At 41.4% G+C, this 26,467-nt stretch overlaps 2 non-coding genes across 2 annotated transcripts; one reads left to right on the forward strand and one right to left on the reverse strand.

Moving 5' to 3' along the window:
* Nucleotides 1-3,078: 3,078 nt before the first annotated feature.
* Nucleotides 3,079-3,185, reverse strand: LOC128595074 (U6 spliceosomal RNA). The gene has a single exon (XR_008382763.1). It is a non-coding gene; the product is annotated as a U6 spliceosomal RNA (small nuclear RNA).
* Nucleotides 3,186-13,241: 10,056 nt separating this feature from the next.
* On the forward strand, nt 13,242-13,372 carry LOC128595219 (small nucleolar RNA SNORA51). Its single transcript, XR_008382867.1, has one exon. It is a non-coding gene; the product is annotated as a small nucleolar RNA SNORA51 (small nucleolar RNA).
* The last annotated feature ends 13,095 nt before the right edge of the window (nt 13,373-26,467 follow it).

Below are 26,467 nucleotides of genomic sequence, written 5' to 3' on the forward strand. Positions count from 1 at the left end.
TTTCTACTTGTAGTTGTCATTGTTTAGCAGGCCTGGGCCAGGCTCGAACCTGCCAGCCCAGGTGTATGTGGCTGGTGCTGTAACCACTGAGCTATGGGCTCTGAGCCACAATCTTTCTTTTTATTTTTTTAAAGCAGAGCAGGCTATTAACTATTCATTGGCTCTTCATAGCCATCATGTGAGAAAGACAAATTTGTGACTGTTTTCTAATAAGAAAATGGGGCCTGGCACAGTGGCTCACATCTGTAATCCTAGCACCCTGGAAGGCCAAGGCAGGAGGATCATTGAGCTCAGGAGACCAACCTGAGCAAGAGCGAGACCCCATTTCTACTAAAAATACCAAAATAAGCCAAGCACCATGGTGTGCACCTGTAGTTCCAGCTATTCGGGAGGGTAAGGCCGGAGGATCACTTGATTTCAGAAGTTTGAGGTTGCAGTGAGCTATGATGATGCCACTGCACTCCATCCAGGGCAACAGAGTGAGAGTCTATCTCAAAGGAAAGAAAGGAAGGCAGGGGAGAGGAGTAGAGGGGAGGGAAGGGAAGGGAGAGGAGAGGGGAGGGGGAGAGGAGAGGGGAGGGGGAGAGGAGGGAAATTTCAAGTCCAGGCAAATAGCTAAAGTCTATATAGCAGAAAAGTCAGGGCCAGGTCCCTCCCTACTCTACCAGTCTCTTCTCCATGTTAAGTATTATGTTGGGGATTTTATTAGAGTGACTACAGGTTTCCATAACTTGGCCATATTTTATGGCCTTTCATGAGGTATAGCAAGAACAAACTGAAGAACAAACAAGTTAAAGCATAAACATTTAAATGTAAATTTTTTATATCACCTGAAAGTTCAGGGGTGAATAAATGCCCTATTCCTTTCATGGACACATCCCTTGTATAACACCCTGAGTTCCTAGCAATTTGTTCTCTCCACAACTCATAATGACTTAGTTAGAAGTTAAGAAGTTAGTGGCATGAAGATGCTTTTTGCTTTGTTACGGGTAATACTGTCACCAGTACTTGAGTCACCAGGACTTCTTGCTGCTTCGATTTTTGTTTTGTTTTTGTTTTTGCCTTGGTGTTTTTTTGTAAGTTCCATTCCATACACATGTAAGGCATAAAGTTAAAGATCTAATGCAGTAAGTGCTCAATAAATACTGCAAGAAAATGGACAATATTCCATAAGTATCACATGTCCCCACTGCTGTGAAGAAAAGCACTTATGGAACCAGTGGCCTCACAGGTGTTCAGAATTCCCTAGGATTATATGCCTTTAAAAGAGGCCTTCCTCTTTTACAAAAAATTCAGGGCATTTTTTGAGAGCATTACAAAAAATTCAGGGACGTAAAACAGGGTCAATTCTAATATGTATTTATCAAGACCAACTCTGGAAAAAATGGATTTGAGGTCACCTTTGGGAAATACTCTAAGTAATCGTAAAGGCTCTCAGGAGTCCAAGAGCAACAAACCTGTTTAACAGTCCTTAAAAATGGAATTGACTATGGAACCTTCCTTCTTTCCTTCCTTTCTTTCCTCCTTCCCTTGTTCTTTCCTTCCTTCACTCACTGCTTCTTGGCTTCCTCCCTTCTTCTTTCCCTCCCTCTCTCCCCCTCTCTCACTCTCTCCTCTATGTTCAGAGCATCTTAAAGATTAGTTGAGAAACACTCTTTATTGGGGTAAATCTCCAAGAACAAATGCAACTTGTCACTGGAGAAAGGAGACGTTTGTTAGCTGGGCATTGTGGCAAGCATCTGTAGTTCCAGCTACTCAAGAGGCTGAGGCAGGAGGATTGCTTGAGCCCAGGAGTTGGGTTCCTGTGAGCTAGGCTAATACCATGACATTCTAGCCTGAGCAACAGAGCGAGACCCTCCCAGAAGGAAGGAAGGGAGGGAGGGATGGAGGGAAGGGAAGGGAAGGGGACATTTGGCATAGTGTAGCCTTCCTAGCATTTCTCAGAAACTCCCATGCTGGTGTGGAAAGCAGGGCAGTACTTACCTGGGAAGGTGTGAGGATTCTCTGATTAATAAAATGCTGAGAGCAGCACAACACACAGAGTAAGTGACAATATACGTAATTGTCAATGTAGTATTATTAGTGGTAGGATTACAGTTATCCCTTGGAATTTGCCGGGTATTAGTTCCAGGATGCCCCTCAGATACCATAATCTGAGGATGCTAAAGGTCCTGATATAAAATGATGCAGTATTCGCATATAACCTATGCACATCCTCCTGGCACTTTAAACATCTCTAATTGCATTACTAATACAATGCAAATCTATGTAAACAGTTGCTATACTGTATTATTTTGTGGCTTTTAAAATTTCAGATTAACACCTACGGTGCATCTTAGAATGGGTACAGGCAAAACTTACTAAAGGCAGAATACAAATGTCTATATACAATGACTAAGAAAATGCCATGAAGGCTACATTGAACAGTTTGATGAGAATACTTCAGGTTGTATATGAAACCAGCAATTGTAGCCCTTGATTGCACTAATGTACATAGCTATGATTTAACAATAAAAATATAATAAAAATAAAAATAATTCATGTAAAAAAAATTTCAGATTAATGTGGGGGTACAAAGGATTAGGTTACATTGTTTGTGTTTATTAGGTAAAGTTCAGATTGTAGTTGAGCCCTTCACCCCAGGGGTCTTCTATTTACCCCTCCATCGTGCACATTAGGTGAGAGCCTACCAACCCCCCTTTCTCCTTCCCTCTCCCCACTCTCTCCCTTCCCCTTTCCCTCACTTGAATTTAATTGTGTTTTTCCCTTGTGTGGGGGTATGATTGTTTATCTACCAGTTTCATATTAGTATTGAATACATTGGATACTTGCTTTTCCATTCTTGTAATTCATTACTAAGAAGAGTGTCCTTCAGCTCTATCCAAGTTAATACGAAAGATGTAGTCCCTGTATTTTTTATGGCTGACTTATATTCCATTCTATACAAATACCATTTATGTGTTTTAATCCAACACATTAATCCATTTATGTGTTGATGGGCACTTGAGTTGATTCCATATATTGGCAATAGTGAATTGAGCTGTGATAAACATTCTAAAGCAAATGTCTTTATGGTGAAAAAATATAAAACACTTCATGTATTTGTATGTCATGCTTGTTCAGGGGCCATGATAATCTTCTCTGAATCATTCCTATTTTAGCATGTGAGCTACTGAAGCAAGCACAATTTGTGTTATTTTTCATTGATGAATTGTCGGGGGTTTTCCCTGAATATTTTTGATCCAAGGCTGGTTGAATCCTCGGATGTGGAACCCGTGGATACAGAGGGCTGACTGTACTAAGGTTAGCCATAGAGGTAGTCCTGAGTGAACCTTCTTTAAAATGTTAACTGAGGTGTATGTTCAAAACACTCTTCTTCGTGGCAAATATTTTTGAATCAACAAATGAACTGGCTGCTCCTGGGGCAATGCTATTTTTAACATGTTTTAAATGCCTTCTCTTACAGTTCTGTGGGTGGGTGGGCAGCTGTTTGCAATCATATTTCCATATGTGGTCTGCAGGTATGCCAGGCTTGGGGAATCTGGCTTTTTGTGAAATGTTTTCAAGTAACTTGCTGCCACATTGTACACAGCAGCCAAACCACACCAAATGGAAATATACTAAAAGAGATGGGCAGAGTGAAAAGCTCCCTGAAAAATATAAAAATGACTCACGCTCGTAAAATATCATTACCATGGTAATTCTTCAAACACACTGCCCCATCCCAGGGAATGGCTGTGCAGGGCATTTCCATGAACAGTTTATTGGCCCGTTGTTGGAATATTGGTTTTTTCACAATGGCTTCTTACTTCTCTATTGGTGTAGCCAGGAAACAAGTTGGTCCTGAAAAGACAGGCCTTCTCAACTCGATAAGGAAGAAAATCTGCTTCCTGGATTGCTACAAATTCCAAAACAGAAGCCAACATCCAACTGCTCGATCGCAGCCGTCGGGAGAGTGAGCAGGAACTTTTTTTTGGTGGGGGGGAGTATTTTGCTTTGTTCTAAAATCCCAAAGTATTAGAACCATAGTTCTAGTTACATAAAAGATAGTTACATAAAAGATCTCTGGCAAGGACACTATCTTTTCATCATCATAAAAGCTGTCCGGCTTTAGAATATGGAAACGGCGGTTTGGAAAACGTATTTGAAAAGACCCTCCCACTCATTAAACCCATGTCCTTCAGGTGGCCTCTTCCCCTCACTGTCCTTCACCTGCTTATCCCTTGGCTATGTCTTTCCAGAGGTGCCTGACTCTCCCCATCCAGCAGTGGGTGGATGCACACACACGTGTGGAGGTGTGGTGGCTGTATGTGGTGTGGTGTGCATGTGTTGGGGATTTTGTGTGTAGCGTGTTGGGTTTGGGTGTGGTGTGTGTGTTGAGCATGGGGCAGTGTGTAACAAGCACAAATAGGAAGGATTTCTACTCCAAACAAAAAGATGGTGACCCAGTTTTATGTCATTTCCTGTGGTCACTGCCCTGGCAGAACCTTCATGCTTCTTTCACAACATGAAGGACATTATCTCCCCACCCTGATGGCAGACATGTGGGCAGTAAGAAGGCCCACGAATCAACTGAAAGTCACGAACTGGTTTTTCTGGGTTTTATATAATACTGACTATGCTGGTGACTGTCACATATTGAAATCATGTATCTTCATTTTTTTTTACTAGTTCCTTCTAATCATCACCTTAGAACAAAGATGGAGGTCTAAAAGAAAGGAAAGCAGGAAAGTAAGGGAGATAAGATGGAACGAGAAACACGAGAGACCAAACTTAGGAGAGGACTCAGGAGGGCTTGCAGCCAACTTGGCCTGCACGTGGCACGGGAGAGGAACGCCTCTAACCACCGGAAACTCAAAACAATCGCCTGAGTGAATCTGAGGATAAGTGAATTAATGGCCCCAGAACTGTCGTCACCCTCTCACTAACACGTTCTCACCTGTGACGTGTTGGCTGGCCTGGGTTTGCAGGTTCAAAGCTGGCTTTGTATACCGACTCCCTTGCCATTCCCTTGTGAAATGTGTTGAATTTTCCCCACTCGCACACTTTTACATCATTGTTGCATGTTCCTGGGCTTAATGAGAACAACATGATACTTGGATAGAGAAGCCCAGGTGTTCTGGAACTGTTGTCTTTCAGACAAAAGAGAGCACTGAGGGAGAGGAGACACAGACATTGATGTGATCCGCCAGACACTGCACAACCTTCCCTCAATCCCATTTGTCCCTGAGATGAACTACATCAAGTGAACATTGTTTCCCAACAGTTGACTAGCATACACGGCAGTAACCAAACAGTGTGAGGGAGTTTCCTGTCACGCCAGGTTCCCCATAAAAGGCTGTACTACATAAACTTCTAACCTCCATCTCCATCTGCATCTGGGGGTTTTGAGCACGTTCAATAGATTCATTCACAGAACATTACAGCTAGAAGGGACCCTAGTGATCATCTGGTGTGAACACTTCAGGCCGCGATGTATAAAATGACTTGCCCGAGGTGTGTGTGGTGGGGGAGAGGGGCTTACCAGGTTGTATAGAACCAGGTCAGGAACTAAAATCAAGCTCTCTGCACCCAGCTTCCATAAGCACTGGTCAAGGACAGGAGTGCACCCGTGACAGAGCCAGCTGACTTAGCACTGTCTCACCCTGGAGAGGAGGGCAGGGGATACTTTAACACAGACCTCAATGAACCGATCTGCACATACCCACCCACAGCACCTTCTCATGCCAGGCCCAGGAAGGCGACCCCTTGATTTGTCAGGAGTAAGGATGCACACAGCCATTAAGCAGGGCTTGCCCAAACAGATCTTGTTCCTAACACATTTCCTCTGAAATAAACCTTTTGCAGGACAAGATTCCCTTGCCACTGTTATTTGAGGGCATCTGTATCTAATTGGCTTAGCTGAAGGAAGAAAAGAAAGTATTGTTAAGGGACATTCTGAGATTTAAAATTAGGCATTTTTAAACTCTTGTGAAATGTGTGCATATGAGAAATATGCACAACCATAAAAAGAAATATGAGAGCAAAGTTTCCTTCTGTGGGGAAAGGAGCAATAGGCCAATATATTATAAGCTCAGAGCATAAAGGAGTTTGGCAAATGCAGACTGATCTGCCTGCTTTATTCCTTTTGAGATTATGTAGAAACATTGTGGGGGGAAAGTGTACCTTCTCCCTATGCTCGCTCAGAAAATGATGTAGAACTGAATGTCAGTGAACCTCAAGCAATGAACTATCTCAGAGATATCTAGATTTTTTTTTAACAGAATCTCACTCTGTTGCCCTGTGTAGAGTGCTGTGGCATCATCATAGTTCACAACCACCTCAAACTCTTGGGCCTGAGCAATCCTCTTGCCTCAGACTCTCAAGCAGCTGGGACTATAGGTGTGCACTGCTATTGCCAGCTAGGTATCTAGAGATTTTATTTTATATTTATTTATTTATTTGAGACAGAGTCTCATTTTGTCACCCTCAGTAGAGTGTCATGGCTTCACAGCTCACAGCAACCTCAAAGTCCTGGGCTTAAGTGATTCTCTTGCCTCAGGCTCCTAAGTAGCTGGGACTACAGGCACCTGCCACAGCACCCAGCTTTTCTTTAAGAGACAAAGTCTCACTCTGGCTCAGGCTGGTCTTGAACTCATGAGCTCAGGCAATCCACCCGCCTTGGCCTCCCAGAGTGCTAGGATTACAGGTGTGAGCCACCACACCTAGCCAATATCTGGATATTTTAATGTGGACCCCTGGCCAAAAGAAAAAAGAACAACAACAACAAAAAAGTTAAAAGGCAGAGTTTGTCATTCACTCCGATATATATAAACGATGTACCCATAGATGTCTTCATTTTTTCATTTCTCAAGTCTTTAATAATGTACCTGGGCATATGCTCTGTATCCTGCCTGGAAGTTACCACCTATCCTCTTCACTTATCTAACTCCTACACATACTTAAGGTCTCAGCTCAAATATGATTTCTTCCAAGATGCTTTTCTTGCTCCTTGGTCACCCTAGATTCCCACTATTGTGGAAGCTCTCGGAGTTGTGCAAAGACATCTCCCCTGCTAGGCCCACACGAGGGTAGGAAGTGTGCTTTTCCTATTCATTAACTGTCTCCTCAGAACCTGGCAGAATGCTTGGCACTTGGAAAATGCCCAGCAAATACTTTTTAGATGCACAGGCGGAAGTATACCCTTTTCACTGTCAGAAGCTATATTCAAAATATCTCTTTTCACACTACTATAGGAAAAGACCTTTTTTTTCTTTAGGCCTTTTTTCCTGGCCACTTTTCTCCACTGAAGTCATTTTTATCAGAGACATTGGAGGGGGGAAGACAAGGCAAAATGGCTGCTTTTTGCATTGACCAAGAATTTAACTCCAGATATCCAAGAAATACTTGATATATGTGGGTTCAGAGACACATTGAATTACTTTGAACCCGTATCTTGAAATAAAATGGACTCTCAAACTCTACCTCCACAAAACTTGAAGTCAGGAATTGTGCCTGATTCGTTTTGGGGTTTCTAGGAGGTTTTCCATAAACTTTCCCATTTTACTCATAAACCAAGAAAACACATTGACAAAACACTAACATGTAAATTGGGTCAATCATGAATTCATGTGCTTCGACTTGACAAATTGTTCCCTCTTGTCCTAACCTGTTTGTGCAGCTACAGTTAGTTGTCTTTGCACAACTCCGAGAGCTTCCACAATAGTGGGAATCTGGGGTGAAATTACCTGAGACTGGGTAATTTGTAAAGAACAGAAATTTATTTCTCAGTTCTAGAGGCTGGGAAGTTAAAGGTTAAGGCACTGGGATGAGGCGAGGCCCTTCTTTCTATGTCTTCACATAGCCGAAGGCAAAAGACTAAAAAGGGACAAAATCCCTATATCAAGCCCTTTTTTTTTTTTCTTTGTTTTTCTTTTTTTTTTTTTTTGGCCGGGGCTGGGTTTCAACCAACCACCTCCGGCATATGGCACCAGCGCCCTACTCCTTGAGGCACAGGCGCCGCCCTTTTATAAGAGCACCTAATCCCTTTTGTGAGGGAGGACCCCTTGAGGACTAATCACTTCATAGAGACCCCACCTGTTAATTATATTACCTTGGCAACACTTGGTTTTGGAAGGGACACTTTCAAAGTGTAGCAGCTCTAACTCTACGTCCATGCTAAACATTTAGCATCTGGTAGCCTGAGTAGCCTAAATTACTCCAGAAATGTAGTCCACACTCAACACACAAATTCTGATTTATTTGAATGCCTTGCCCCTGTAACTGAAGACTATCCCTGGATAACTATCCACACTTCTGCATTGGCTTTTGAGGGCATTAGGACTAAAACCTATTGCCTTCATTGTAAGAAGCTAATAAAAGAATAGAGCTCATCCTATAAATCAGGAGTCGGCAAACTTTTTCTATGAAGGCCAGATAGTAAATATTTTAGAATTCTTGGGCCTTTTGGATTTTGTCGTATTTACTCAACTTGGCTGATATAGCATGAAAGCAGCCATAGACTATATATAAATAAGTGGACATGGCTGTCTTCCAATAAAACTTTATTTACAAAAACTGGTGGCAAGCTGAGCTTGGCCCATGGACACGGCTTGCCCGCCCTGATCTAAGTGATTCATTGAGCCAAATGCTGGCCAGACAGAATACCAGAGTGTTACAGGAAATCTTCCTGGTGGTTTGAATACAGAAAAATGCTAGAAGAATAGAATCATTTTACAGAAAATAATAAAATGGTCATACTGAATTAAAAATGGAAAAAAAACCTAAATCTTTTTTATTATTATTATTATTAAATTATAGCTGTATACACTAATGTGATCATGGGGCACCATACACTGGTTTTATAGACCGTTTGACACATTTTCATCACACTGGTTAACATAGCCTTCCTGGCATTTTCTTAGTAGAAAACCTAAATCTTAACAGTTAATACCATATTCACACTGAGAACAGTGATCTGGTATAGAATCCAGATCACTTATTTATAAGTAAAGGGCGTTTATGCATAACTTTATAGAGGGTACATACTTAAGTATTACAACAAAAAGAATTTATTTAAACACTGGAGGATTCTGTCAGAAAATTTTTTTTTCTTTAAAAGAAGTTTGTCCAGACGTTTCTTAAAGTTGAGAACCACTGGGTCTGTATGGAATGTACACTCTGTCAACCCTCTTCAATAGTCAAGAAGGCTCAAGAACCAAAAATACCACTGACATTCCAAAGACCAGGCTTCCAATAGGGAACTGGTTCCTACACGCTATTTGTGTGACCACAAAAACAGCTTCACAATATGAAAGGAGTTCTGATCAGATATCTGATTTCTTTTTGGCCTATTTAGTTTTGTTTGTGTAAATTTAGCCAAAGTTTCCTCAGATTTCAACATTTCAAAAGACATTTCAATCCACACAGAAGTAAGCAAACCCTCAGTCTTCAGGGTTTTCTGGAAAGAAAAGCATTACTGAGTTTATGAAGCCAATACGTTTGTGGGTGCATGTGTGCACACACACGCTTGTGCCGCAAGTAAAAAGAGCATTGTGGGGACTCTGTTTAAGTCTGCATATTCAAGGTGTCAGCTTGCTTTGGAATTTTCAACGTTTCTACATAGGGTATAATGTTTGCTGCCACAAGTTTGTTTTTTAAAATATATGTTTAATATATAATATTTAATATACAATATAATATGATTATAATTTAATATATAATAAAATAATACATACATATATATATTTTTTTATTTTTTGAGGTGCTCTCACTCTGTTACCTGGGCTGGAGTGCAGTGCTATCATCATAGCTCACTGCAACCTTGAACTCCTGGGCACAAGGGATCCTCCTGAGGAGCTGGAACTATAGGCATGTACTACCACATCAGGCTTATTTATTTGTTTGTTTATTTATATATTTATTTTGTACAGACAGTATCTCATATGTTGTTCGGGTTGACCTCAATCTCCCGGTCTCCAACACGCCTCCTGCTTCAGCCTCCCAGCATGCTAGGATTACAGGCATGAGACACAGCAGCCTCATATATACTCTTTATCAGATTAGCGAAGTTTCGTGCTATTCCTAGTTTTCTAGTTTTTATTGTGGAGAGGTGTTGAATTTTGTTCAATTTTTTTCTTCATCTATTAAGATGATCATATGATTCCTCTTTTTCCTGATAATCTAAAGAATTACGTAAATCAATTCTCAAAAGTTAAGCCACTTTGAATTGCTAGGATAAACCACATCTGAACATGATGTACCATCCTTTTTATACATCACTAGATTTAGTTTGCTAAGATTTTTATTAGGGGAATTTAGTATCTTGTAATTTTCCTATCTTGTAATGTCATTGTCAGATTTTGATATTTGGAGTAGATGCCTCCTAAAAAGAGAAAGTGTTCTCTTTTCTCTACATTCAGTAAAACTTTATATGGCATTATTATTTTTCTTTCTTAAATGTTAGAAAAAACAACTAACGAAACCATCTGGGCCCAATTTTATTTCATGTAAAGGATCATAGATGCCTTACTTCGTTTATTTCACAAGAAGACAAAAGTCTACCTAGATATCAGATGGTAGACTGAAGCCCTCACTCCTCTGAGGAACCCCCTGTAGCCCCTCCCAGCCTCCCAAGGGCTGTGGGAACACAACCAAACCTTCACTGTGACTTCTCCAGCCCTGAGCAACCCCACACCAGAGGGGCTGCTTAGCAAAGCAGACTTAGACACACACTCCTCTCAGCCACATGCTTACATCTTGTAAGGCCACAAGTTCCAAAGGCCCCTAAATCAGTCACAATAACTACATTCTGATAGGGTGACAAACAGTTACAAGATATCAGGGATTCTCCCATCACTTCTGGAAGTTCTTACCCATTTCTGGCCCACTCAGGCTCTTCCCCAAGCCTCTGAGACTCCTGAGCATCTTCCCAGGAGTTTGGTGGCGAGTGGTCACCACGGGGCAGAGGGATGGACAACCACCACGTGCTGGCTCTTAGAGCCCCACCCTGGAGCGACCCTTCCCCTTCCATGTCTAATTAACCAAAGCAAGACGCATCCAAACAGCTTCAACAGAGCAGGCACGCGTTTCTGAGCAGCAATCGCTCCCATTTAGAGCATGCTTCCCAGGGTCTTTCCTGGCTGCACTCACTCATCTCAGACAATGTGCTCAACCTCTCCAGACTTTAGTTGTTCACCTTCTAAGGGAATAAAAAATTATGTATGCCACTGGGGCAAGGTGGCAAGGTGCCAGGCACATAGTCAGCACTCGGTATTTGTTATTTTCATTTCTCATTGTGTGCAGTAATTCCTAATCTAAGAAAAGGAAAGACAGCAGATTGCTTCTCATTATTCTAAATATTTGGGGGGGTAGGTGAAACAAAGTCCTTCACCCCATCACCACTCCAACACTCTCACACACGACCCAGCACACACAATTCCGGACACACATACAGAGCGTGGGACTCTCCAGGCGGTTCCTGGCAAGTGTGGAGCTCCTGAATCTATCCTAGTTCCAATCAGGATAACCTACTCTAGGCCCACCAGGGCCTGGAGGTGCTAGAGCACTCTCCTGCCAGCGGGAAAGCCTGGTTTTCCCTTCCTCTGTGGCATTTCACTGATGGTGCAAAGAAAACATCCAAAATCCATTCTATTTCATACCTCCATCAAAACTCTGCTCTGTGGTCAGGAGAGGGAATAGCACTCTCTCTTCCTTGCTAGTGTCCATATATTCACTTTTCTTTTGGTGAAACTGTACCTCAGTTTCTCTTAGACGCTCCCCACCCTAGCAGGCTGAGCCTCCATCAGTGTGTCCCACACGGGGGCATGGCTTCAGGAATTACCACCTGCCTGAGGCGGTGAGGCTGGAAACTATGGAAAGCAAAACATGATCTCTCCCTTCAGAGGGGCTACCAGGAAGGAATCCCTTTCTCCCCTGGAAGAGATGCCAAGGATGTGAGTCCAGCTGCTGCCACTGTCATTACATCGGTGTCTCTCACCTTCAGCTTGACAGACCATTCTTTCTTATGAACCTGTCCTGTGCGTTATAGGATGATCAGTAGCACCTCTCCTCAGTTGTGGCAACCAAAAGTATCTCCAAATGTTGCCAAATGTCCTCTAGAGGGTGGGCAAAATAGGCCCAAACTGAGAACCAGCTTTGTTTCTCTTCAAACCAGTTCCAATAGTTTTCTGTAATTTGCAACTTGTAGAAACCTATGACTGACACATGTGCATGAGATCCTTTAATCATCTCCTAGAAATATTTTAAAGTGGGATACTATAAATTCATTTCCACCAGTGAGTCTCATCTGAACCTCAATATGCTCGTTTTTCAATCATTTATTTTATTTTATTTTATTTTATTTTATTTTATTTTATTTTATTTTTGAGGCAGAGTCTCACTATGTTGCCCTCAGTAGAGTGCCATAGCGTCACAGCTCACAGCAACCTCAAACTCTTGGGCTTGAGCGATTCTCCTGCCTCAGCCTCCTGAGTAGCTATTTTTTTCTTGCAGTTGTCATTGTTGTTTAGTAGGCCCAAGTGGGGCTCAAACCCGCCAGCCTCTGTATATGTGGCCAGCACCCTACCCATTGAGCTACAGGCACTGACCTCAATCATTTATTTTAAAGAAATTAAAAGTTGACTTTCATGTCTAAGGTTCTAAAAGTGAGAAGATGTTCTCGTTTGAAAGATCATCTTTGAAATGCTGACCAAGTTTAAGTATCAAATATGGTTGGAGAAAGAGACACCAAGTTTTAAAGATTAGTCTGAAAACGTATGTTTGTAATTGAGACACAGATTTCAAGGAAATAATCAATCTATGCAGAAGAAAGAACAAGATTAAGAAACGACCAAAGTCATTATGTTCTCTGTTTTCTTAGAAATGACCAAGATCATCATCCTTTGCTCTTTTAGCAAAGAAGTTAGGTCATTTGTGGGGCAAGTCTAAGAAAAAAATAAGTTCCAAAGGCCAGAGGATGACTATGTCTTTGCAACGTACCCATCAGTAAGGACCAGTCCTCAGCAGTGGGAGCCTCCCAGGGAATGATGAGACTTTGGACCTATGCCAAGGGCTGTCAGCCACCAACACTGTGGCAGCTAGAGGCATGAGCAGGTCCTCAGGGGGAATCCCAGTGGCACAGCACAGCATCCACAGACTATCAACTTCAGGAGAGCATGGGCCTTTCCTTTCTTGTTTGTAACTGAATTCCTCACACCGAGAACAGAGCCTGGTCCATGGCACTTAGTGATGAATAAAAATATGGCCTCTTGGAGCTTCCTACAGGCTGTGTTCTTACACCAATACTATATGCAGAGGAGGGAAAGAAACCTACCCCATGTGCACCTCATCCCAGGCCCTGTGCCTGGTTTATATTGTAAAGAGGGAAAAGAGGAAAGAAAGAAAGAAAAGAGAGAGAGAGAGAAAGAGAGAAAGAAATTGTTGATCATTTAGTACTGAGGAAAGCAGGTATCACTTTACGTGAGCTGGTGCATTGATTCCATTGATTCCTAAGCCAGTTTCCACGTGCGGCTCTCCGCTGGGTTTTCTGGATGAAATTTTTCTTTACTAAATTGCATGGATTTATGATTTCTTATGAGCATTATGACGTTTTGCAAATGCAGGTAGAAAGTCCATTTTAAATGACATAAAGCCAACCATTCACTTGCAGAGGCATCTCAACTTCGGTGAGAGACAGCTGGGAGGGCACGCAGACAGCAATCCTCAGTATTGGAGTAACCTCTCCCAGGTGTCCCCCAAGGGCCTCCCCAAAGAAGAAGGGGCCCCTTGGCACCTAGAACAGCCTTCAAGGCTGGTCAGCCGGGTGAGGGACACACACTGAGATGGCTGGGGTTCCTCTGTGGAAAAGGAGGGAGCATTTTGGACAGCTCTTTGGAAAGCTGTAAAATAAAATACAGTTCAGAACATGGTGTTTGATCAAGCAGAGTCTCAAGTGCCAAAACTCAGCAGAGGCACTCAAAACTGCATGTTGTAGGCCAGAGTTTGCTTTCATATGCGCTGTGCGTTGTTTCATTCTACTTGGGAAAAGAACTAAGTTGCCAAGATAGTAGTGTGTGTGTGTGTAACTGTGTGCACGTGCATGTGTGCGCTGTGTGTGCACATGTGTGTGTATGTGTGTGTGTGAATGCAGGCACACAGTACATTCCACAGCATATTTATTTCTTGATTAGAACATTAGTCAATACTTTCTCTTTCATTTAAAAAACTTTTTTCTTAGTTCAAGTACATTTTTTCCATAGAATAATTGTCCTTTGCGATTACAAACCAAGATCAGGGTCACAAACCAAGTTTTTTTAACTTGAAAGATCATAATTTTTCTTTCTTTTTTCTTTTTTTATTCCTGTTTCCTTTTTTGTGTGTATATGTTTGAATAGGCTACTTACTTTGTTTATTGTTTGGAATTCATTGAGAGTCCAAAGAATTAGATTACACTGCTTGCATTTAAGTAGGTCCCTCTTATAATTGTGTCCTGCCCCCAGGAGGTGTGCCATACACTGTGACCCCTCAGCCCGCTCTCTCCTCCCCTTCCCCCCTGCTCCCTCATTCCTCTACCTCCCACCATGTATTAGGTCATCTACTCCCTTCATATTAGAATTGAATACACTGGATTCTTGCATCTCCATTCTTGTGATGCTTTACTAAGAAGAATGCATTCCACCTCAATCCAGTTTAACACAAAAGATGTAAAATCTCCACCTCTTTTAATGGCTGAATAGTACACATATACCACCTCTTATTACTCCATTCCTGGGTTGGTGGGCATTTAGGTCGTTTCCATGTTTTTGGCAATTGTAAATTGAGATGTGATAAACAGTCTAGTGCAAACTTCCTTATGATAAAATGCTTTTTTTCCTCTGAATAGATGCCCAGTAATGGGATTGCAGGATCAAATTGGAGGTCTAACTTGAGTTCTTTGAGTATTCTCCATCCTTCCTTCCAAAAACATTGTGTTAGTTCACAGTCCTACCAGCAGTGTAAAAGTGATCCCTTCTCTCCACATCCACACCAGCATCTGCAGCTTTAAGACTTTGTGATGTGGGCCATTCTCACTGGGTTTAGGTGACATCTCAGGGTGATTTTGATTTGCATTTCTCTGATGATTAAGGACAATGAGCATTTTTCCATATGTTTGTGAGCCATTGATCATTTTTTTCAAATGAGGTGTTTTTTTTGTTTTTTTTTTTAATTTCCAAAGAGGAAAAAATCGTCGTCAGTATATTCTTTGGCTGAATAAGACAAGTATGACCCTGTGCTTAAATATAGAATGTGATGGTTGCTAGACTTTGTTTTTAACATTTAATTTAATTTTGTGTTCCAATAGTTAATACTTGTAAATAACATACAATTCAAAAGTGTATGTAAAGAAAAATTGAATTTCTTTTTTTCCCTCTTTACCCTGAACTACCCAGCTCCTTCTAGAGAGAGGCCAGTGGGCACTTATTAGTCTTTGGTTTTTTTCCTTTTTTTATGTGCAAATGAGAGCTTGCACTGCTACATTCTTATACACCTTGCATTTTCATTTCCCAATACACCCTTGGAGGATACTCTGTATCAGTACAATTTCCTCATTTTTTCCAAATCTGCAGAATATTAGCATTTAAGATATTTCTAATCATTGACTATTACAATTAATAACTTCGTAGATATGTTGTTTGCACGTATGCAAGTATAACTGGATAATAAAATCTTTGAAGCAGAATTTCTAGGTCAAAGTATTTCTAGTTTTGATAGGTAAGAGCAGACTGCTCTCTGTAGAGCTTGTAATTGATTTACATTCCTTCCAGTAATATATGAGACATCCTTTTTTTTCTGCTTTTTCTCCGACGAAATATATTAATTTTCAAATCTCTTGTCAATCTGATAGACAGAAAATGGTATTTCTGGGGGAAGTTGAGGAGAGTGATGACAGATAAGACAAGATGGGCCATGCCTTGATCACTGTGGAAACTGAGTCATGGATATGGTCAGGGGAATTTTACTGTACTCTTCTACTTTAGTATAGGTTTTAAACTTTTCAAAGTAAAAAGCTCAATTAAAGAGCCATTTATAGGTATTTGTTTTTCTGAATCCTGTCTATTCATATTCTTTTCTGATTTTTTTAATGTGTTGTTAAAACTTTTCTATTGATTTATAAGGAGCAATTTAAATATCAGGGAAATTAACCCTTTCTTGTAAAACAGTTTCTAAGCATTGTTCCTATTTTGTCTTTTCCATTTTTTGAACTTTAACAATTTTTTAACATATTGGAATTTCATTTCAACTTTTCAATACATTTAATTTCATTTTTAATACATTTGAATTTAACAATCTGCTTTATGACTTCTGAGATTTGTATTATAACTAGAAAGACCTTTCCCATTCCAAGATTATTTTTAAAATTCTTCTTTGGAATTTTCATAGTTTCCTTCTGGGTTTTTTTGTTTTTACTCTTAAAGATTTGGTAAGTCTACTATTCTGTGACCCTAATATCTGAGACAGGGATCCACTTTTATTCAGATGTTTGCCCTGTTGTCTGTCATATTGTGTGATCCATCTATTCTTCACTGATTTCATGTCCCTTTTATCAGCTACTGAATATCTGCAGGTATCAGGGCCTGTTCACAGTTTAGAACCTCTCATGATCCATCTGGGATAACTAAAATCCATGACTTCTTTCCCTCATCTAATTGCATTAACTAGTACCACCCCCCTAAAAAAAAGAACGCCAAATGGTAGTGGTAAGAGGACATCCCTGCTCCTAACTTAAATAGGAATACTTTATATTTCCCTATTAACTATGATGCTGCTTTGAGATTAAAATAGGTATCTTTTATTTTAAGGAAGTATCCAACTATTACTAATTTCTGAAACAACTCCAAAGTCTCACTGACATAAACAAAGGCAATTATGTTGCTGTTGTTTTAATCACACAAATCACAACCCAATGTGGGCCATAGAGGGAGTATGAGGACTTTCTTCCATGCAATCATCAGAGACTCTGCTCCTTCCATATCCTGGCACTGCAGTTCTCAGAGCCTCAGACTCCTCCTTGGATTCTCTGCATCTGGATGGCAAGAAAGGAAAAAGAATGTGCAGGAAACTGAATGGGAGATGTTCTATGGGCCAGGCCTAGAAATGGCCCATCTCTTGGAGGAGAAGCTGCACAATGTTGCCTATTTGGTGAACGCATTACTCTGGCCATAATTTCTATTATTTATTGACCACCTGCTTTTATAATATATTCATATATGTGCACTCTTATGTGTATAAATATGTAGTTCATTATATTAGTCAGGACTGACTAGGTTGTGCTGCTGTAACAGACAACATAAATGTCTCAGCTTATTTTTTTTATTAAGTCATAAATACATAAATCATGTGTACATTAATGCATTTATGGGGTACAATGTGCTGATTTTATATACAGTTTGGAATGCCCACAACAAACTGGTTAACATAACCTCCACCTCACTTACTTAATTATTGTGTTAAGACATTTATACTCTACACTTAATAGATTTGACTTGTACCCTTGCAATATACACCATAGGTGTGGTCCCACCCTTTACCCTCCCTCCAGGTAACCTCCCCCCTCCCTCCCTCCCATCCTCCTCCTCTTCTTCCCTCCTTCATCTTGGGCTATAGTTGTATTTTATCTTTCATATGAAAGGGTAGGTGATTATAAATTGGTTTCATAATAGTACTGAGTACATTGGATACTTTTTCTTCCATTCTTGAGATACTTTACTAAGAAGAATATGTTCCAGCTCTGTCCATGTAAACATAAAAGAGGTAAAGTCTCCATCTTTTTTAAGGCTGTATAATATTCCATGGTATACATATACCACAATTTATTAATCCATTCATGGGCACTTGGGCTTCTTCTATGACTTGGCAATTATGAATTGAGCTGCAATAAACAATCTGGTGCATAAATCTTTGTTGTAAAGTGATTTTTGGTCTTTTGAATATACACCTAGTAGAGGAATTGCAGGATCAAGCGACAGGTCTACTTTTAAATCCATAAGTGTTCTCCAAACTTCCTTCAGAAAGGATCGTATTAGCTTGCATTCTCACCAGCAGTGCAGAAGTGTTCCCTTTTCTCCACATCCATGCCAACATCTGTAGTTTGGGGATTTTGTTACGTGGGCTACTCTTATTGGAGTTAGATGATATCTCAAAGTGGTTTTGATTTGCATTTCTCTGATCATCTCAGCTTATTTCTGATGAATCATCTATAGACCCAGTTCACAGGAGCAGCTTTGCTTGTCCTAGGCCCTCAGGGCCCCAGACTGATAGAGGGAACTTTTGATACCTGCTGCCATGATAACTACAGCAGGTAAGTAAACAGCTAGAAAGTCAGACACCACATTTCACTGACCAGACAAGTCACATGGCCATGACTAACTGAGGGGAGTAAGGGATAGGGGAAGAAATGTAATTCTCCCATGTGCTTGGATATAGAGGTAACCAGACATAAAGTAACTATGGAAGTACCACCCCACTTGGTGTTTGTGAAACTGTAAATCTGTGTTCTAAAGCCTACCTCACTCTAATCTATGACTGTTTTCATGTCCACAGACATATATTAATAGACTTGGCAAACATTGAAATACACCTCACCCCAAGAAGAAGACAGGTTGAACATGTTGTTAAAACCTTTCACCCCTTGATCTACTTGGGGTTCCATAACAATATCATCAGCCACTAAACTCTACAGGGCCTATCTAGAAAGAGCATATCTGCATTGTTTATCGTAAACTGACAAATCAGTTCTTAAGTTCAACTAAACCAATTCACACGTCTGCATTTCAGGGACTAAAACACATGTGGGTAAAGTTTTCATTTCAGATGAATCTGTCAAATACCATCAAGAGGCCAAAACTAAACTCTTTCTTAGCAAATTATCAAGATTTGTGGAAATTAAATACAAAAAAATCTTTTAAGCAGTCACATTCTCAATAGCCTTCTCCTTCAAATTTTAGGAACAAATTATCCCTTTTTTTCTTTGTGGATTATCAGACAAAGTGTTACAAGAACAATATATATATTCTAGGAATCAATCAATTAAGAAGTATGAACTAACTTCCTATTGTGTGCAGCAACTGTTGGGATGTGAAGAATCTGTTTTTTATTCTAATCATTATTCAGAACTTTATTGGTTGTTGGATGGATCAGAAAAGGTCAGGATGAAACTTGACCTAATAGTGCAAGTTGGGATGGACTCTCTGCCCATGATTGCCATAAAGTAAGTGCAGCAGGTATAGGTGTATTAGGGAGTAATTATCACCTGTAATCAATATCCTCCCCCCAAGTTTTGTTTCTTCAGGAGGAATGTTTTTTTGTTGTTGTTGTTTATTTGTTTTTCTTTTGAGACAGAGTCTTTCTCTGTCACCCTGGCTAGAGTGTCATGGCATCATAGCTCACAGCAACCTCAAATCTTGGGCTCAAGTGATCCCCTTGCCTCAGCCTCCCTAGTAGCTGGGACTAGAGGCATCCACCATAACGCCCAGCTAATTTTTCTATTTTTAGTAGAGAAGGGATCTCACTCTTGCTCAGGATGGTCTAGAATTCCTGACCTCAAGGGATCCTCCTGCCTCAGCCTTCTGGAGTGCTAGAATTACAGACATGAGCCACCACGCTTGGTCAGGAGGAATATTTGGAAGCAGTGACTCTACCCTCACCAGGTGTTTGAGCAAATGACCTGGGGTAAGCTGCTATCACTAAACCCTTCTGTTAAGAGAGAGATAAAAGGGGGTGAGAAGGGCTTGGGCAAACTTCCCTTTGTGTCTGGAACTCAATTTGCTCCCCCCTGCCTTTTTCTGACCTCCGTCAGGTTCACCTCTGTCTGCCAAGGCTCAGAAAACAATACTCCAAATTGAAGGCCTCAGTGACAGCCTTAGAAGTAAAAGTTTTTCTCTGACCATCCCCTGCCTTCCTGTCTATCAGTCTTATTCCCAAGCTTAGCCATAGAAACTAGAATCCCTCTTCCCCAGGGAAGATCGTACAAACTAGAACTCCTTTTTCCAAAAGCATTCCATAAAATCTAAAATTATTCCTTGTAAAAACTAACCATAAAGAAATTATCTGACCCTATGACTATATGCATAAGGCCCCCATTCCAAAGAGGGTCCTGACTCACACCTAGAACGATGTTGCTCAGAGAGGCCAACAGGAATCCAGACAGGCTGACCCTGTGAGCTTCCCCAACTCAGCCTGTCAGCTTCAGATCACACCCTCTTTCTCCAGTCAAATTTCTACACTGCTGTGCACACTTTCTTGAACGTCAACATAAAAATGGACAATTTCCTCTGTATCTTTGGGTCATCATTCTGAAAGTTTCTGTGTATGCACTTTAAATAAATGTGTACACCTTTTCTCCAATACTCTGCATCTTGTCAGTGGTTTTTCAGGGAACTTTTAGAGGGCCAAGGGTCACCTTGGGCCCTGCAGTGTCATCCCTATTTGCCCCTTCAGCTAACATTTACTGAGACCTATTGTGTACCAGATCCTGTGCCAAGTCATAGCGATACAAAGCAGAATCAAATGTGGACCCTACTTTTGAGAATGTCACAATCCAATAAGGAAAATGGATATGTCAATCAGTGTGGCACATTGGAACCCCTCCCACTGCTTGAGGGGTATGAGTGCAGTCTCTTTATGTAAAGTTTCCAGATTAAATCAGAGCTGGTGCAAGCCTCCACCTGCAGGTTGGCAGCAATTCCAGAGCCCCAAGCTTCCCTTTCTTGTCCTCCTGGATCACCTAGGGGTCCTCGAAGGCTCCACCACGGTCTGCTTCCAAGTGAAGGAAATCCCTGAGGTCTCCAGGATGCTGCTCCTGTTGCTAACCCTGTACTCACTGCCACCCAGCTCTGCCAGTCACCTGTCACCATCGCTCCCTAATGCTGCAGCAGAGGGTCCTTCAAAAGAGAGATGCCTGGCAGGTTTCTTTACCACTCTGTCCTCCATCCATCCGAGGACCCATCACCCAGCTTTCCAGGGCTGGGGCTCTAGAGACTCAGCCCTTCCCGACTCCCTCCTGCACACCTCTGTGGAATCCACAGTGACTAATCCTCTTTCCAGCCTCAAGGATTCCCCCAGTGGCCTGACTGCTTTCCTTCTCAGTCACAGAAACACAAAGGCTTTATTTCTCCTCTCTTCCAGGCACTGTTGCCGTGACAAACCTGGGTCTTTGAACTACCTGGCAAGCAGGAGGTCCTCTTCGCAGATGTTCCAGCAGCTCATTTTGTGGTCTTGAATCAGGGCCACAGCTTACAGTTGTGTAAGCTACAAATTGCACAACTTCGAGAGTGGGATTTCTGGGTCAGAGGACAGACGCACACTTCATTTCACAAAGAAACTGATGGTTTTCCAAAATGACTGTACCCGTTTGCACTCCCATTAGCAACGCCCTGTCTCTCCACATCCTTGTCAAGACTTGAGTCATCCATGCTTCTAGTTGTTGCCATTCAAATGGGTATGAAGTCGTTTCCATTACTACTATTTCTAGAGCTGGACTACTGGTGACAGGGGGATCTTGTCATTTATAGTCAGCCTTGGGCACTAACTATTGTGGTCTGAATGTTTGTATCCACCTAAAATTCATATGTTGAAATTCTAATTTCCAATGTGATGGTCTTAGTCATGAGGGTGAAACCTCATGATGGGATCTGTGCTCCCCTCCCCATCTGTCTCCCTCTCTCTCTCTGCCATGTACAAATACAGGAAGAAGACAGCCATCTATAAACCAAAAAGATAGCCCTCATCAGAACCCAATCATGCTGACACCCTGATCTCAAACTTCCAGCCTCCAGAACTATAAGCAATATACATGTGATGTTAATAAGCCACCAAATCTATAGTAATTTTCCCAAGCAGACTAAGACAAGGACTTATGACTTAGTGAGTAATTTGGAAATATGCTTAATCCATATTGTATATTTAAGGATACTCAATAATAGGCAATCAAATCCCCCCCAAAAATATTAGTTCTTTCAAGCACTCTACATGCATCATCCTCGTGGGTCCTCACAGCACTGCCCACAGCACACATCCTCTTGAGAGTGATAGAGATGCCTCTGATGACAGTGCTGCAGAGGGGTGGGACAGTAGGTGGCACAGCATAAGCTTTGCATTGAATTCAGCATCAATCTCATTTGGACCATACTTACATTATCATACTGCAAAGCTTTTCTTACCTTGAACTGCCTATGTACAAACACTTATGGAATGCCAGGCATGATTCCACATGCAGGGAATAGAGCAGATGACAGAGGGCCCTCAAGGAACTCAACTTCTCCTGGAACAAACTTAACTCCAGATTGTGGTAATGCTACTCGAAGTGCCCAAACACAACCTTGGGCACCCTCATTCATTTCTCCAGCATCCCTGGGCAGCGCTACTCAGCCCGTCGTGCAGCCTCTTGCTGTGAGGAGCTGAAGGTAGAGCTTCTCACCCTGGCCAGCATAATCAGGTCCCTGAGCACCTGATGGCATCTGCTCCTTGTTCTGGGCCTGCTTACCCATTCCCTCCTTCCAAGCATGTGGATTGTCAACAATGACCAGAGCAGGCCCTTTGGGCTGTTCCAGGGAGCAGGAAGAGGTGTCTTCCTCTGCTCCTGTGCCAGCCGGAGGCCTCTCCTTTTCACTTGTAAATGGCATCTTCCCCGTGTCCTCACATGGTTGTCCCACTGCGTGTATCTGTGTCCTCATCTCCTCTTCTTGTGGGGATGCCAGTTAGATGGTATGGGGATGTCAGATGAGGGCCCAGGCTAATGACTTCATTTAACTTGACTATCTCTGTAAAGATCCTCCCTCCCAATATGATCCCATATGAATTTGGGGATGCACAATTCAGCCCATAACGAGGAGACACCCCATGCCCACTAAAATACATCATCAAATCAAAGGAGATGCTGGCAGGTGCCAGATAGCACGCAATAAAAAAACCATCCAAGCCAACAGCAAACTGGAAAAACAGCTCGTTTGAGCTTTATCTACTTTTATTTTTCTCTGCCTTCCTCTAACAGGTGGGAGCTTAGTGTTAGGCTTAGTGGCAGGTTGGAGCACTCCTCTGGCAAAGCTTCAGGGACAGCAGCCATCAGAGCAGGTTCTGAGGTCAGCAGAAGGCCAGGGCTTGATGCTCCTTTGTGACCAACCCAATAAAACCCAGCTAATATCCTTTCAAACTGATGAAAGAACATTTTATTAAATGTTTTTGTGCATTGCATAGAAATGAATCGGTTTCACACGCAAACGTGAAAGTGTAGAATTGTGAAAGGTAAAAATAAAATGGGGAGTATAGAAAGTTGGTGCTATTAAAAGCATTAGCTAATGCATATACTTGCAAAGTGCAGAGGACCTCTTCCGAGACAGCCATGGCTTTGCAGCCTGGACGGTCCTGACAGGGAAAAGCATCTAAGCACAAGCAGATCTTAGGTGCTCAGGAGGCTTAATGCTCCAGTAGAAAGACAAGTCTAGATCTAAAAGAGTGTCCACATTACAGGGGAAATGACAGCATATATGGATCAAATAAAATTACGCTATCTTAAACCCTCCATCAGTCTTTTCCCCTCAAATAGATTTTTTTATTACTATGTTATAGTTGTATATCTTTATAGGGTACATATGATGTTTTGATAGAGGCATACAATGTAAATTAATCAAGTCAGGGTAACTGGGGTATCCATCACCTCAAGCATTTATTATTTATTTGTGTTAGGACCATTCAAATTCTACTTTTTTAGTTTAAAGTATACCTTAAGTTTTTTTTGAATACCTTAACTTATTGTTGATTATAGTCTCTTTGTTGTGCTATCAAATGTTCTTCATTCTGTCTAACTGTCTAACTATATGTTTGCTCCCATTAACCATCCCCACTTTATCCCCCACCCCACTGCTCTTCCCAGCCTCGGGTAACCATCCTTCTACTCTCTGTCTCCATGAGATCAATCGTTTTTGATATTTAGCTCCCACATATAAGTGAGAATGTGTGAGATCTGCCTTTCTGTGCTTGGCTTATTTCACTTAGCATAATGTTCTCCAATTCCAACCATGATATTGCAAATGGCAAGATTTCATTTTTTGTGGCTATAAAATATTCCATTGTGTCCGTGTACCACAATTTCTTTACCAGTTCATGCATTAATAGGCACTTATATTGATTCCAAATCTAGGGTATTGTGAACAGTGCTGCAATAAACATGGAACTGCAGATATCTTCCTAATACACTGAATTCATTTCCTGTGGCTATATTCCCAGCAGTAGGATTACTGGGTCAAATGGTAATTCCATTTTTATTTTTTTGAGGAAGCTCAATACTGTTCTCCATAGCGGTTGCACGAATTTACATTCCCATCAATAGTGTGTGAGGATTCCCCTTTCTATATGCTCATCAGCATTTGATATTGCCTGTCTGTTTGATAAGAGCCATTTTAGGGGCGGCACCTGTGGCTCAGTGAGTAGGGCGCCGGCCCCATATACCGAGGGTTGCGGGTTCAAACCCGGCCCCGGCCAAACTGCAACCAAAAAAAAAAAAAAATAGCTGGGCATTGTGGTGGGTGCCTGTAGTCCCAGCTACTCGGGAGGCTGAGGCAAGAGAATCGCTTGAGCCCAGGAGTTGGAGGTTGCTGTGAGCTGTGTGAGGCCACGGCACTCTACCGAGGGCCATAAAGTGAGACTCTGTCTCTACAAAAAAAAAAAAAAAAGAGCCATTTTAAACAGAGTGAAATGATATCTCATTGTAGTTTTGGGGTTTGTGGGGGTTGTTTTTGTTTTTGTTTTGTTTTTTGAAACAGATTTTCACTCTGTTGCCCTGGGTAGAGTGCCATGGCATCATAGCTCACAGCAACCTCAAACTCTTAGGCTCCAGCTTTCCAAGTAACTGAGGCTACAGGTACCCACCACAATACCCAGCTAGTTCTTCTATTTTTAGAAGACAGGGTCTTACTCTTACTCAGGCTGGTCTTGAACTCCTGAGCTCAAGCAATCCACCCACCTCAGCATCCCAAAATGCTAGGATTACAGGTCTGAGCCACCACTCCTGGCACTCTTTGTAGTTTTGATTTGCATTTCTCCAATGACTAATGATGTTGAGCATTTTTTTTATGTATTTCCTGGCCATTTGTAATGTCTCAGATGGAAATGTTTAAACCAAATATTAACTATGTAAATACTCTATTCAGTACCATCAGGAATGACCATAATGTACATGGATAAATCTTTACATTTTCTTTTCAACTTAATATACAATTTGGTAGCATGACTTGGAAACCAAGAAAAACAAACCAATAAAAATACATTTATTTAACTTTTATGACTCAACAACAATAAAAATTCAATTCACAGACTTGAGCAGACTATTCTCCAAAGATATACGGATGGTCAATAAGCATAAGAAAAGCTGTTCAACATCATTATTCATTAGGGAAATGCAAATCAAAACCACAATGATACACCACCTCACAGCCACTTGGATGGCTATTATCAAACAAACACATAAAAAAAGGAAAATATAGCAAGCGTGTGCAAGAAATTGGACCACTTGTGTAATGCTGGTAGGAATATAAAATGTTGTAGCTGTTGTGGAATACAGCTTAGTGGTTCCTCCAAAAGTCAAACACAAGATTACCATACGATCCAGCAACTCTACTTCTGGGTATGTGCCCAGAAGAACTAAAAGCAGGGACTTAAACAGATACCTGTACACCCATGTTCCCAGTAGCATTAGTTATAACAGAGAAAACCCAATAGCAACAGTGTTCATCAATACAGGAATTGATAAACAAAATGTGGCACATAAGTACAATGAAATACTCATTCAGCTATAAATATAATAGCAATGATATTGTGATATATGCTATAAGGTTGATGAACTTCAAAACATTATGCTAAGAGAAATAAGCCAGACACAGAGGACAAGATTCTCCTTGGTGAGGTACCTAGAATGGTCAAATCCATAGAAACAGAAAGTAGAACGCTGGTGCCCAGGGCCTGGAGAGGGGAGGGGAGGAGTTATTTAAGGTAGACAGTTCCAGTTTGGGAAGATGAAACAGTTCTGGGGGTTGATGATGGCTGCACAACACTGCAGAAAGACTTCATGCCTGTCAACTGTACAATTAAAAATGGTTAAGATGATAAATTCTGTGTTACATAAATTTTACCATAATTTTTAAAAAGCCACTCTGGTTGCCGTGTGGAGGAGAGGCTACAAAGGGAAAAGGCAGGAGTGGAAGCCAAGAGACCTTTCAGGAGGCAACTGTGATAGCCGAGGCTTGGACTAGGTCCTGGTGGGGATGAGGAGTGGATCCCAGCATTTCCCATTAAGTGTCATTCACGTGTTCCTGAAAATCATGTGTTGTGTGCAAAAACACTAAGAACTTATTTCCCATTGTCTGTAAATGGAAAAAAGTTATACACACACTGTATGGCAACCCATAACCTCAACCAATTTCCTAAAACATAACTATAACACAGTGGAATGTCTACATGT

This window comes from Nycticebus coucang, chromosome 9 (assembly GCF_027406575.1).
Source record: "Nycticebus coucang isolate mNycCou1 chromosome 9, mNycCou1.pri, whole genome shotgun sequence".
Lineage (NCBI taxonomy): Eukaryota > Metazoa > Chordata > Mammalia > Primates > Lorisidae > Nycticebus > Nycticebus coucang.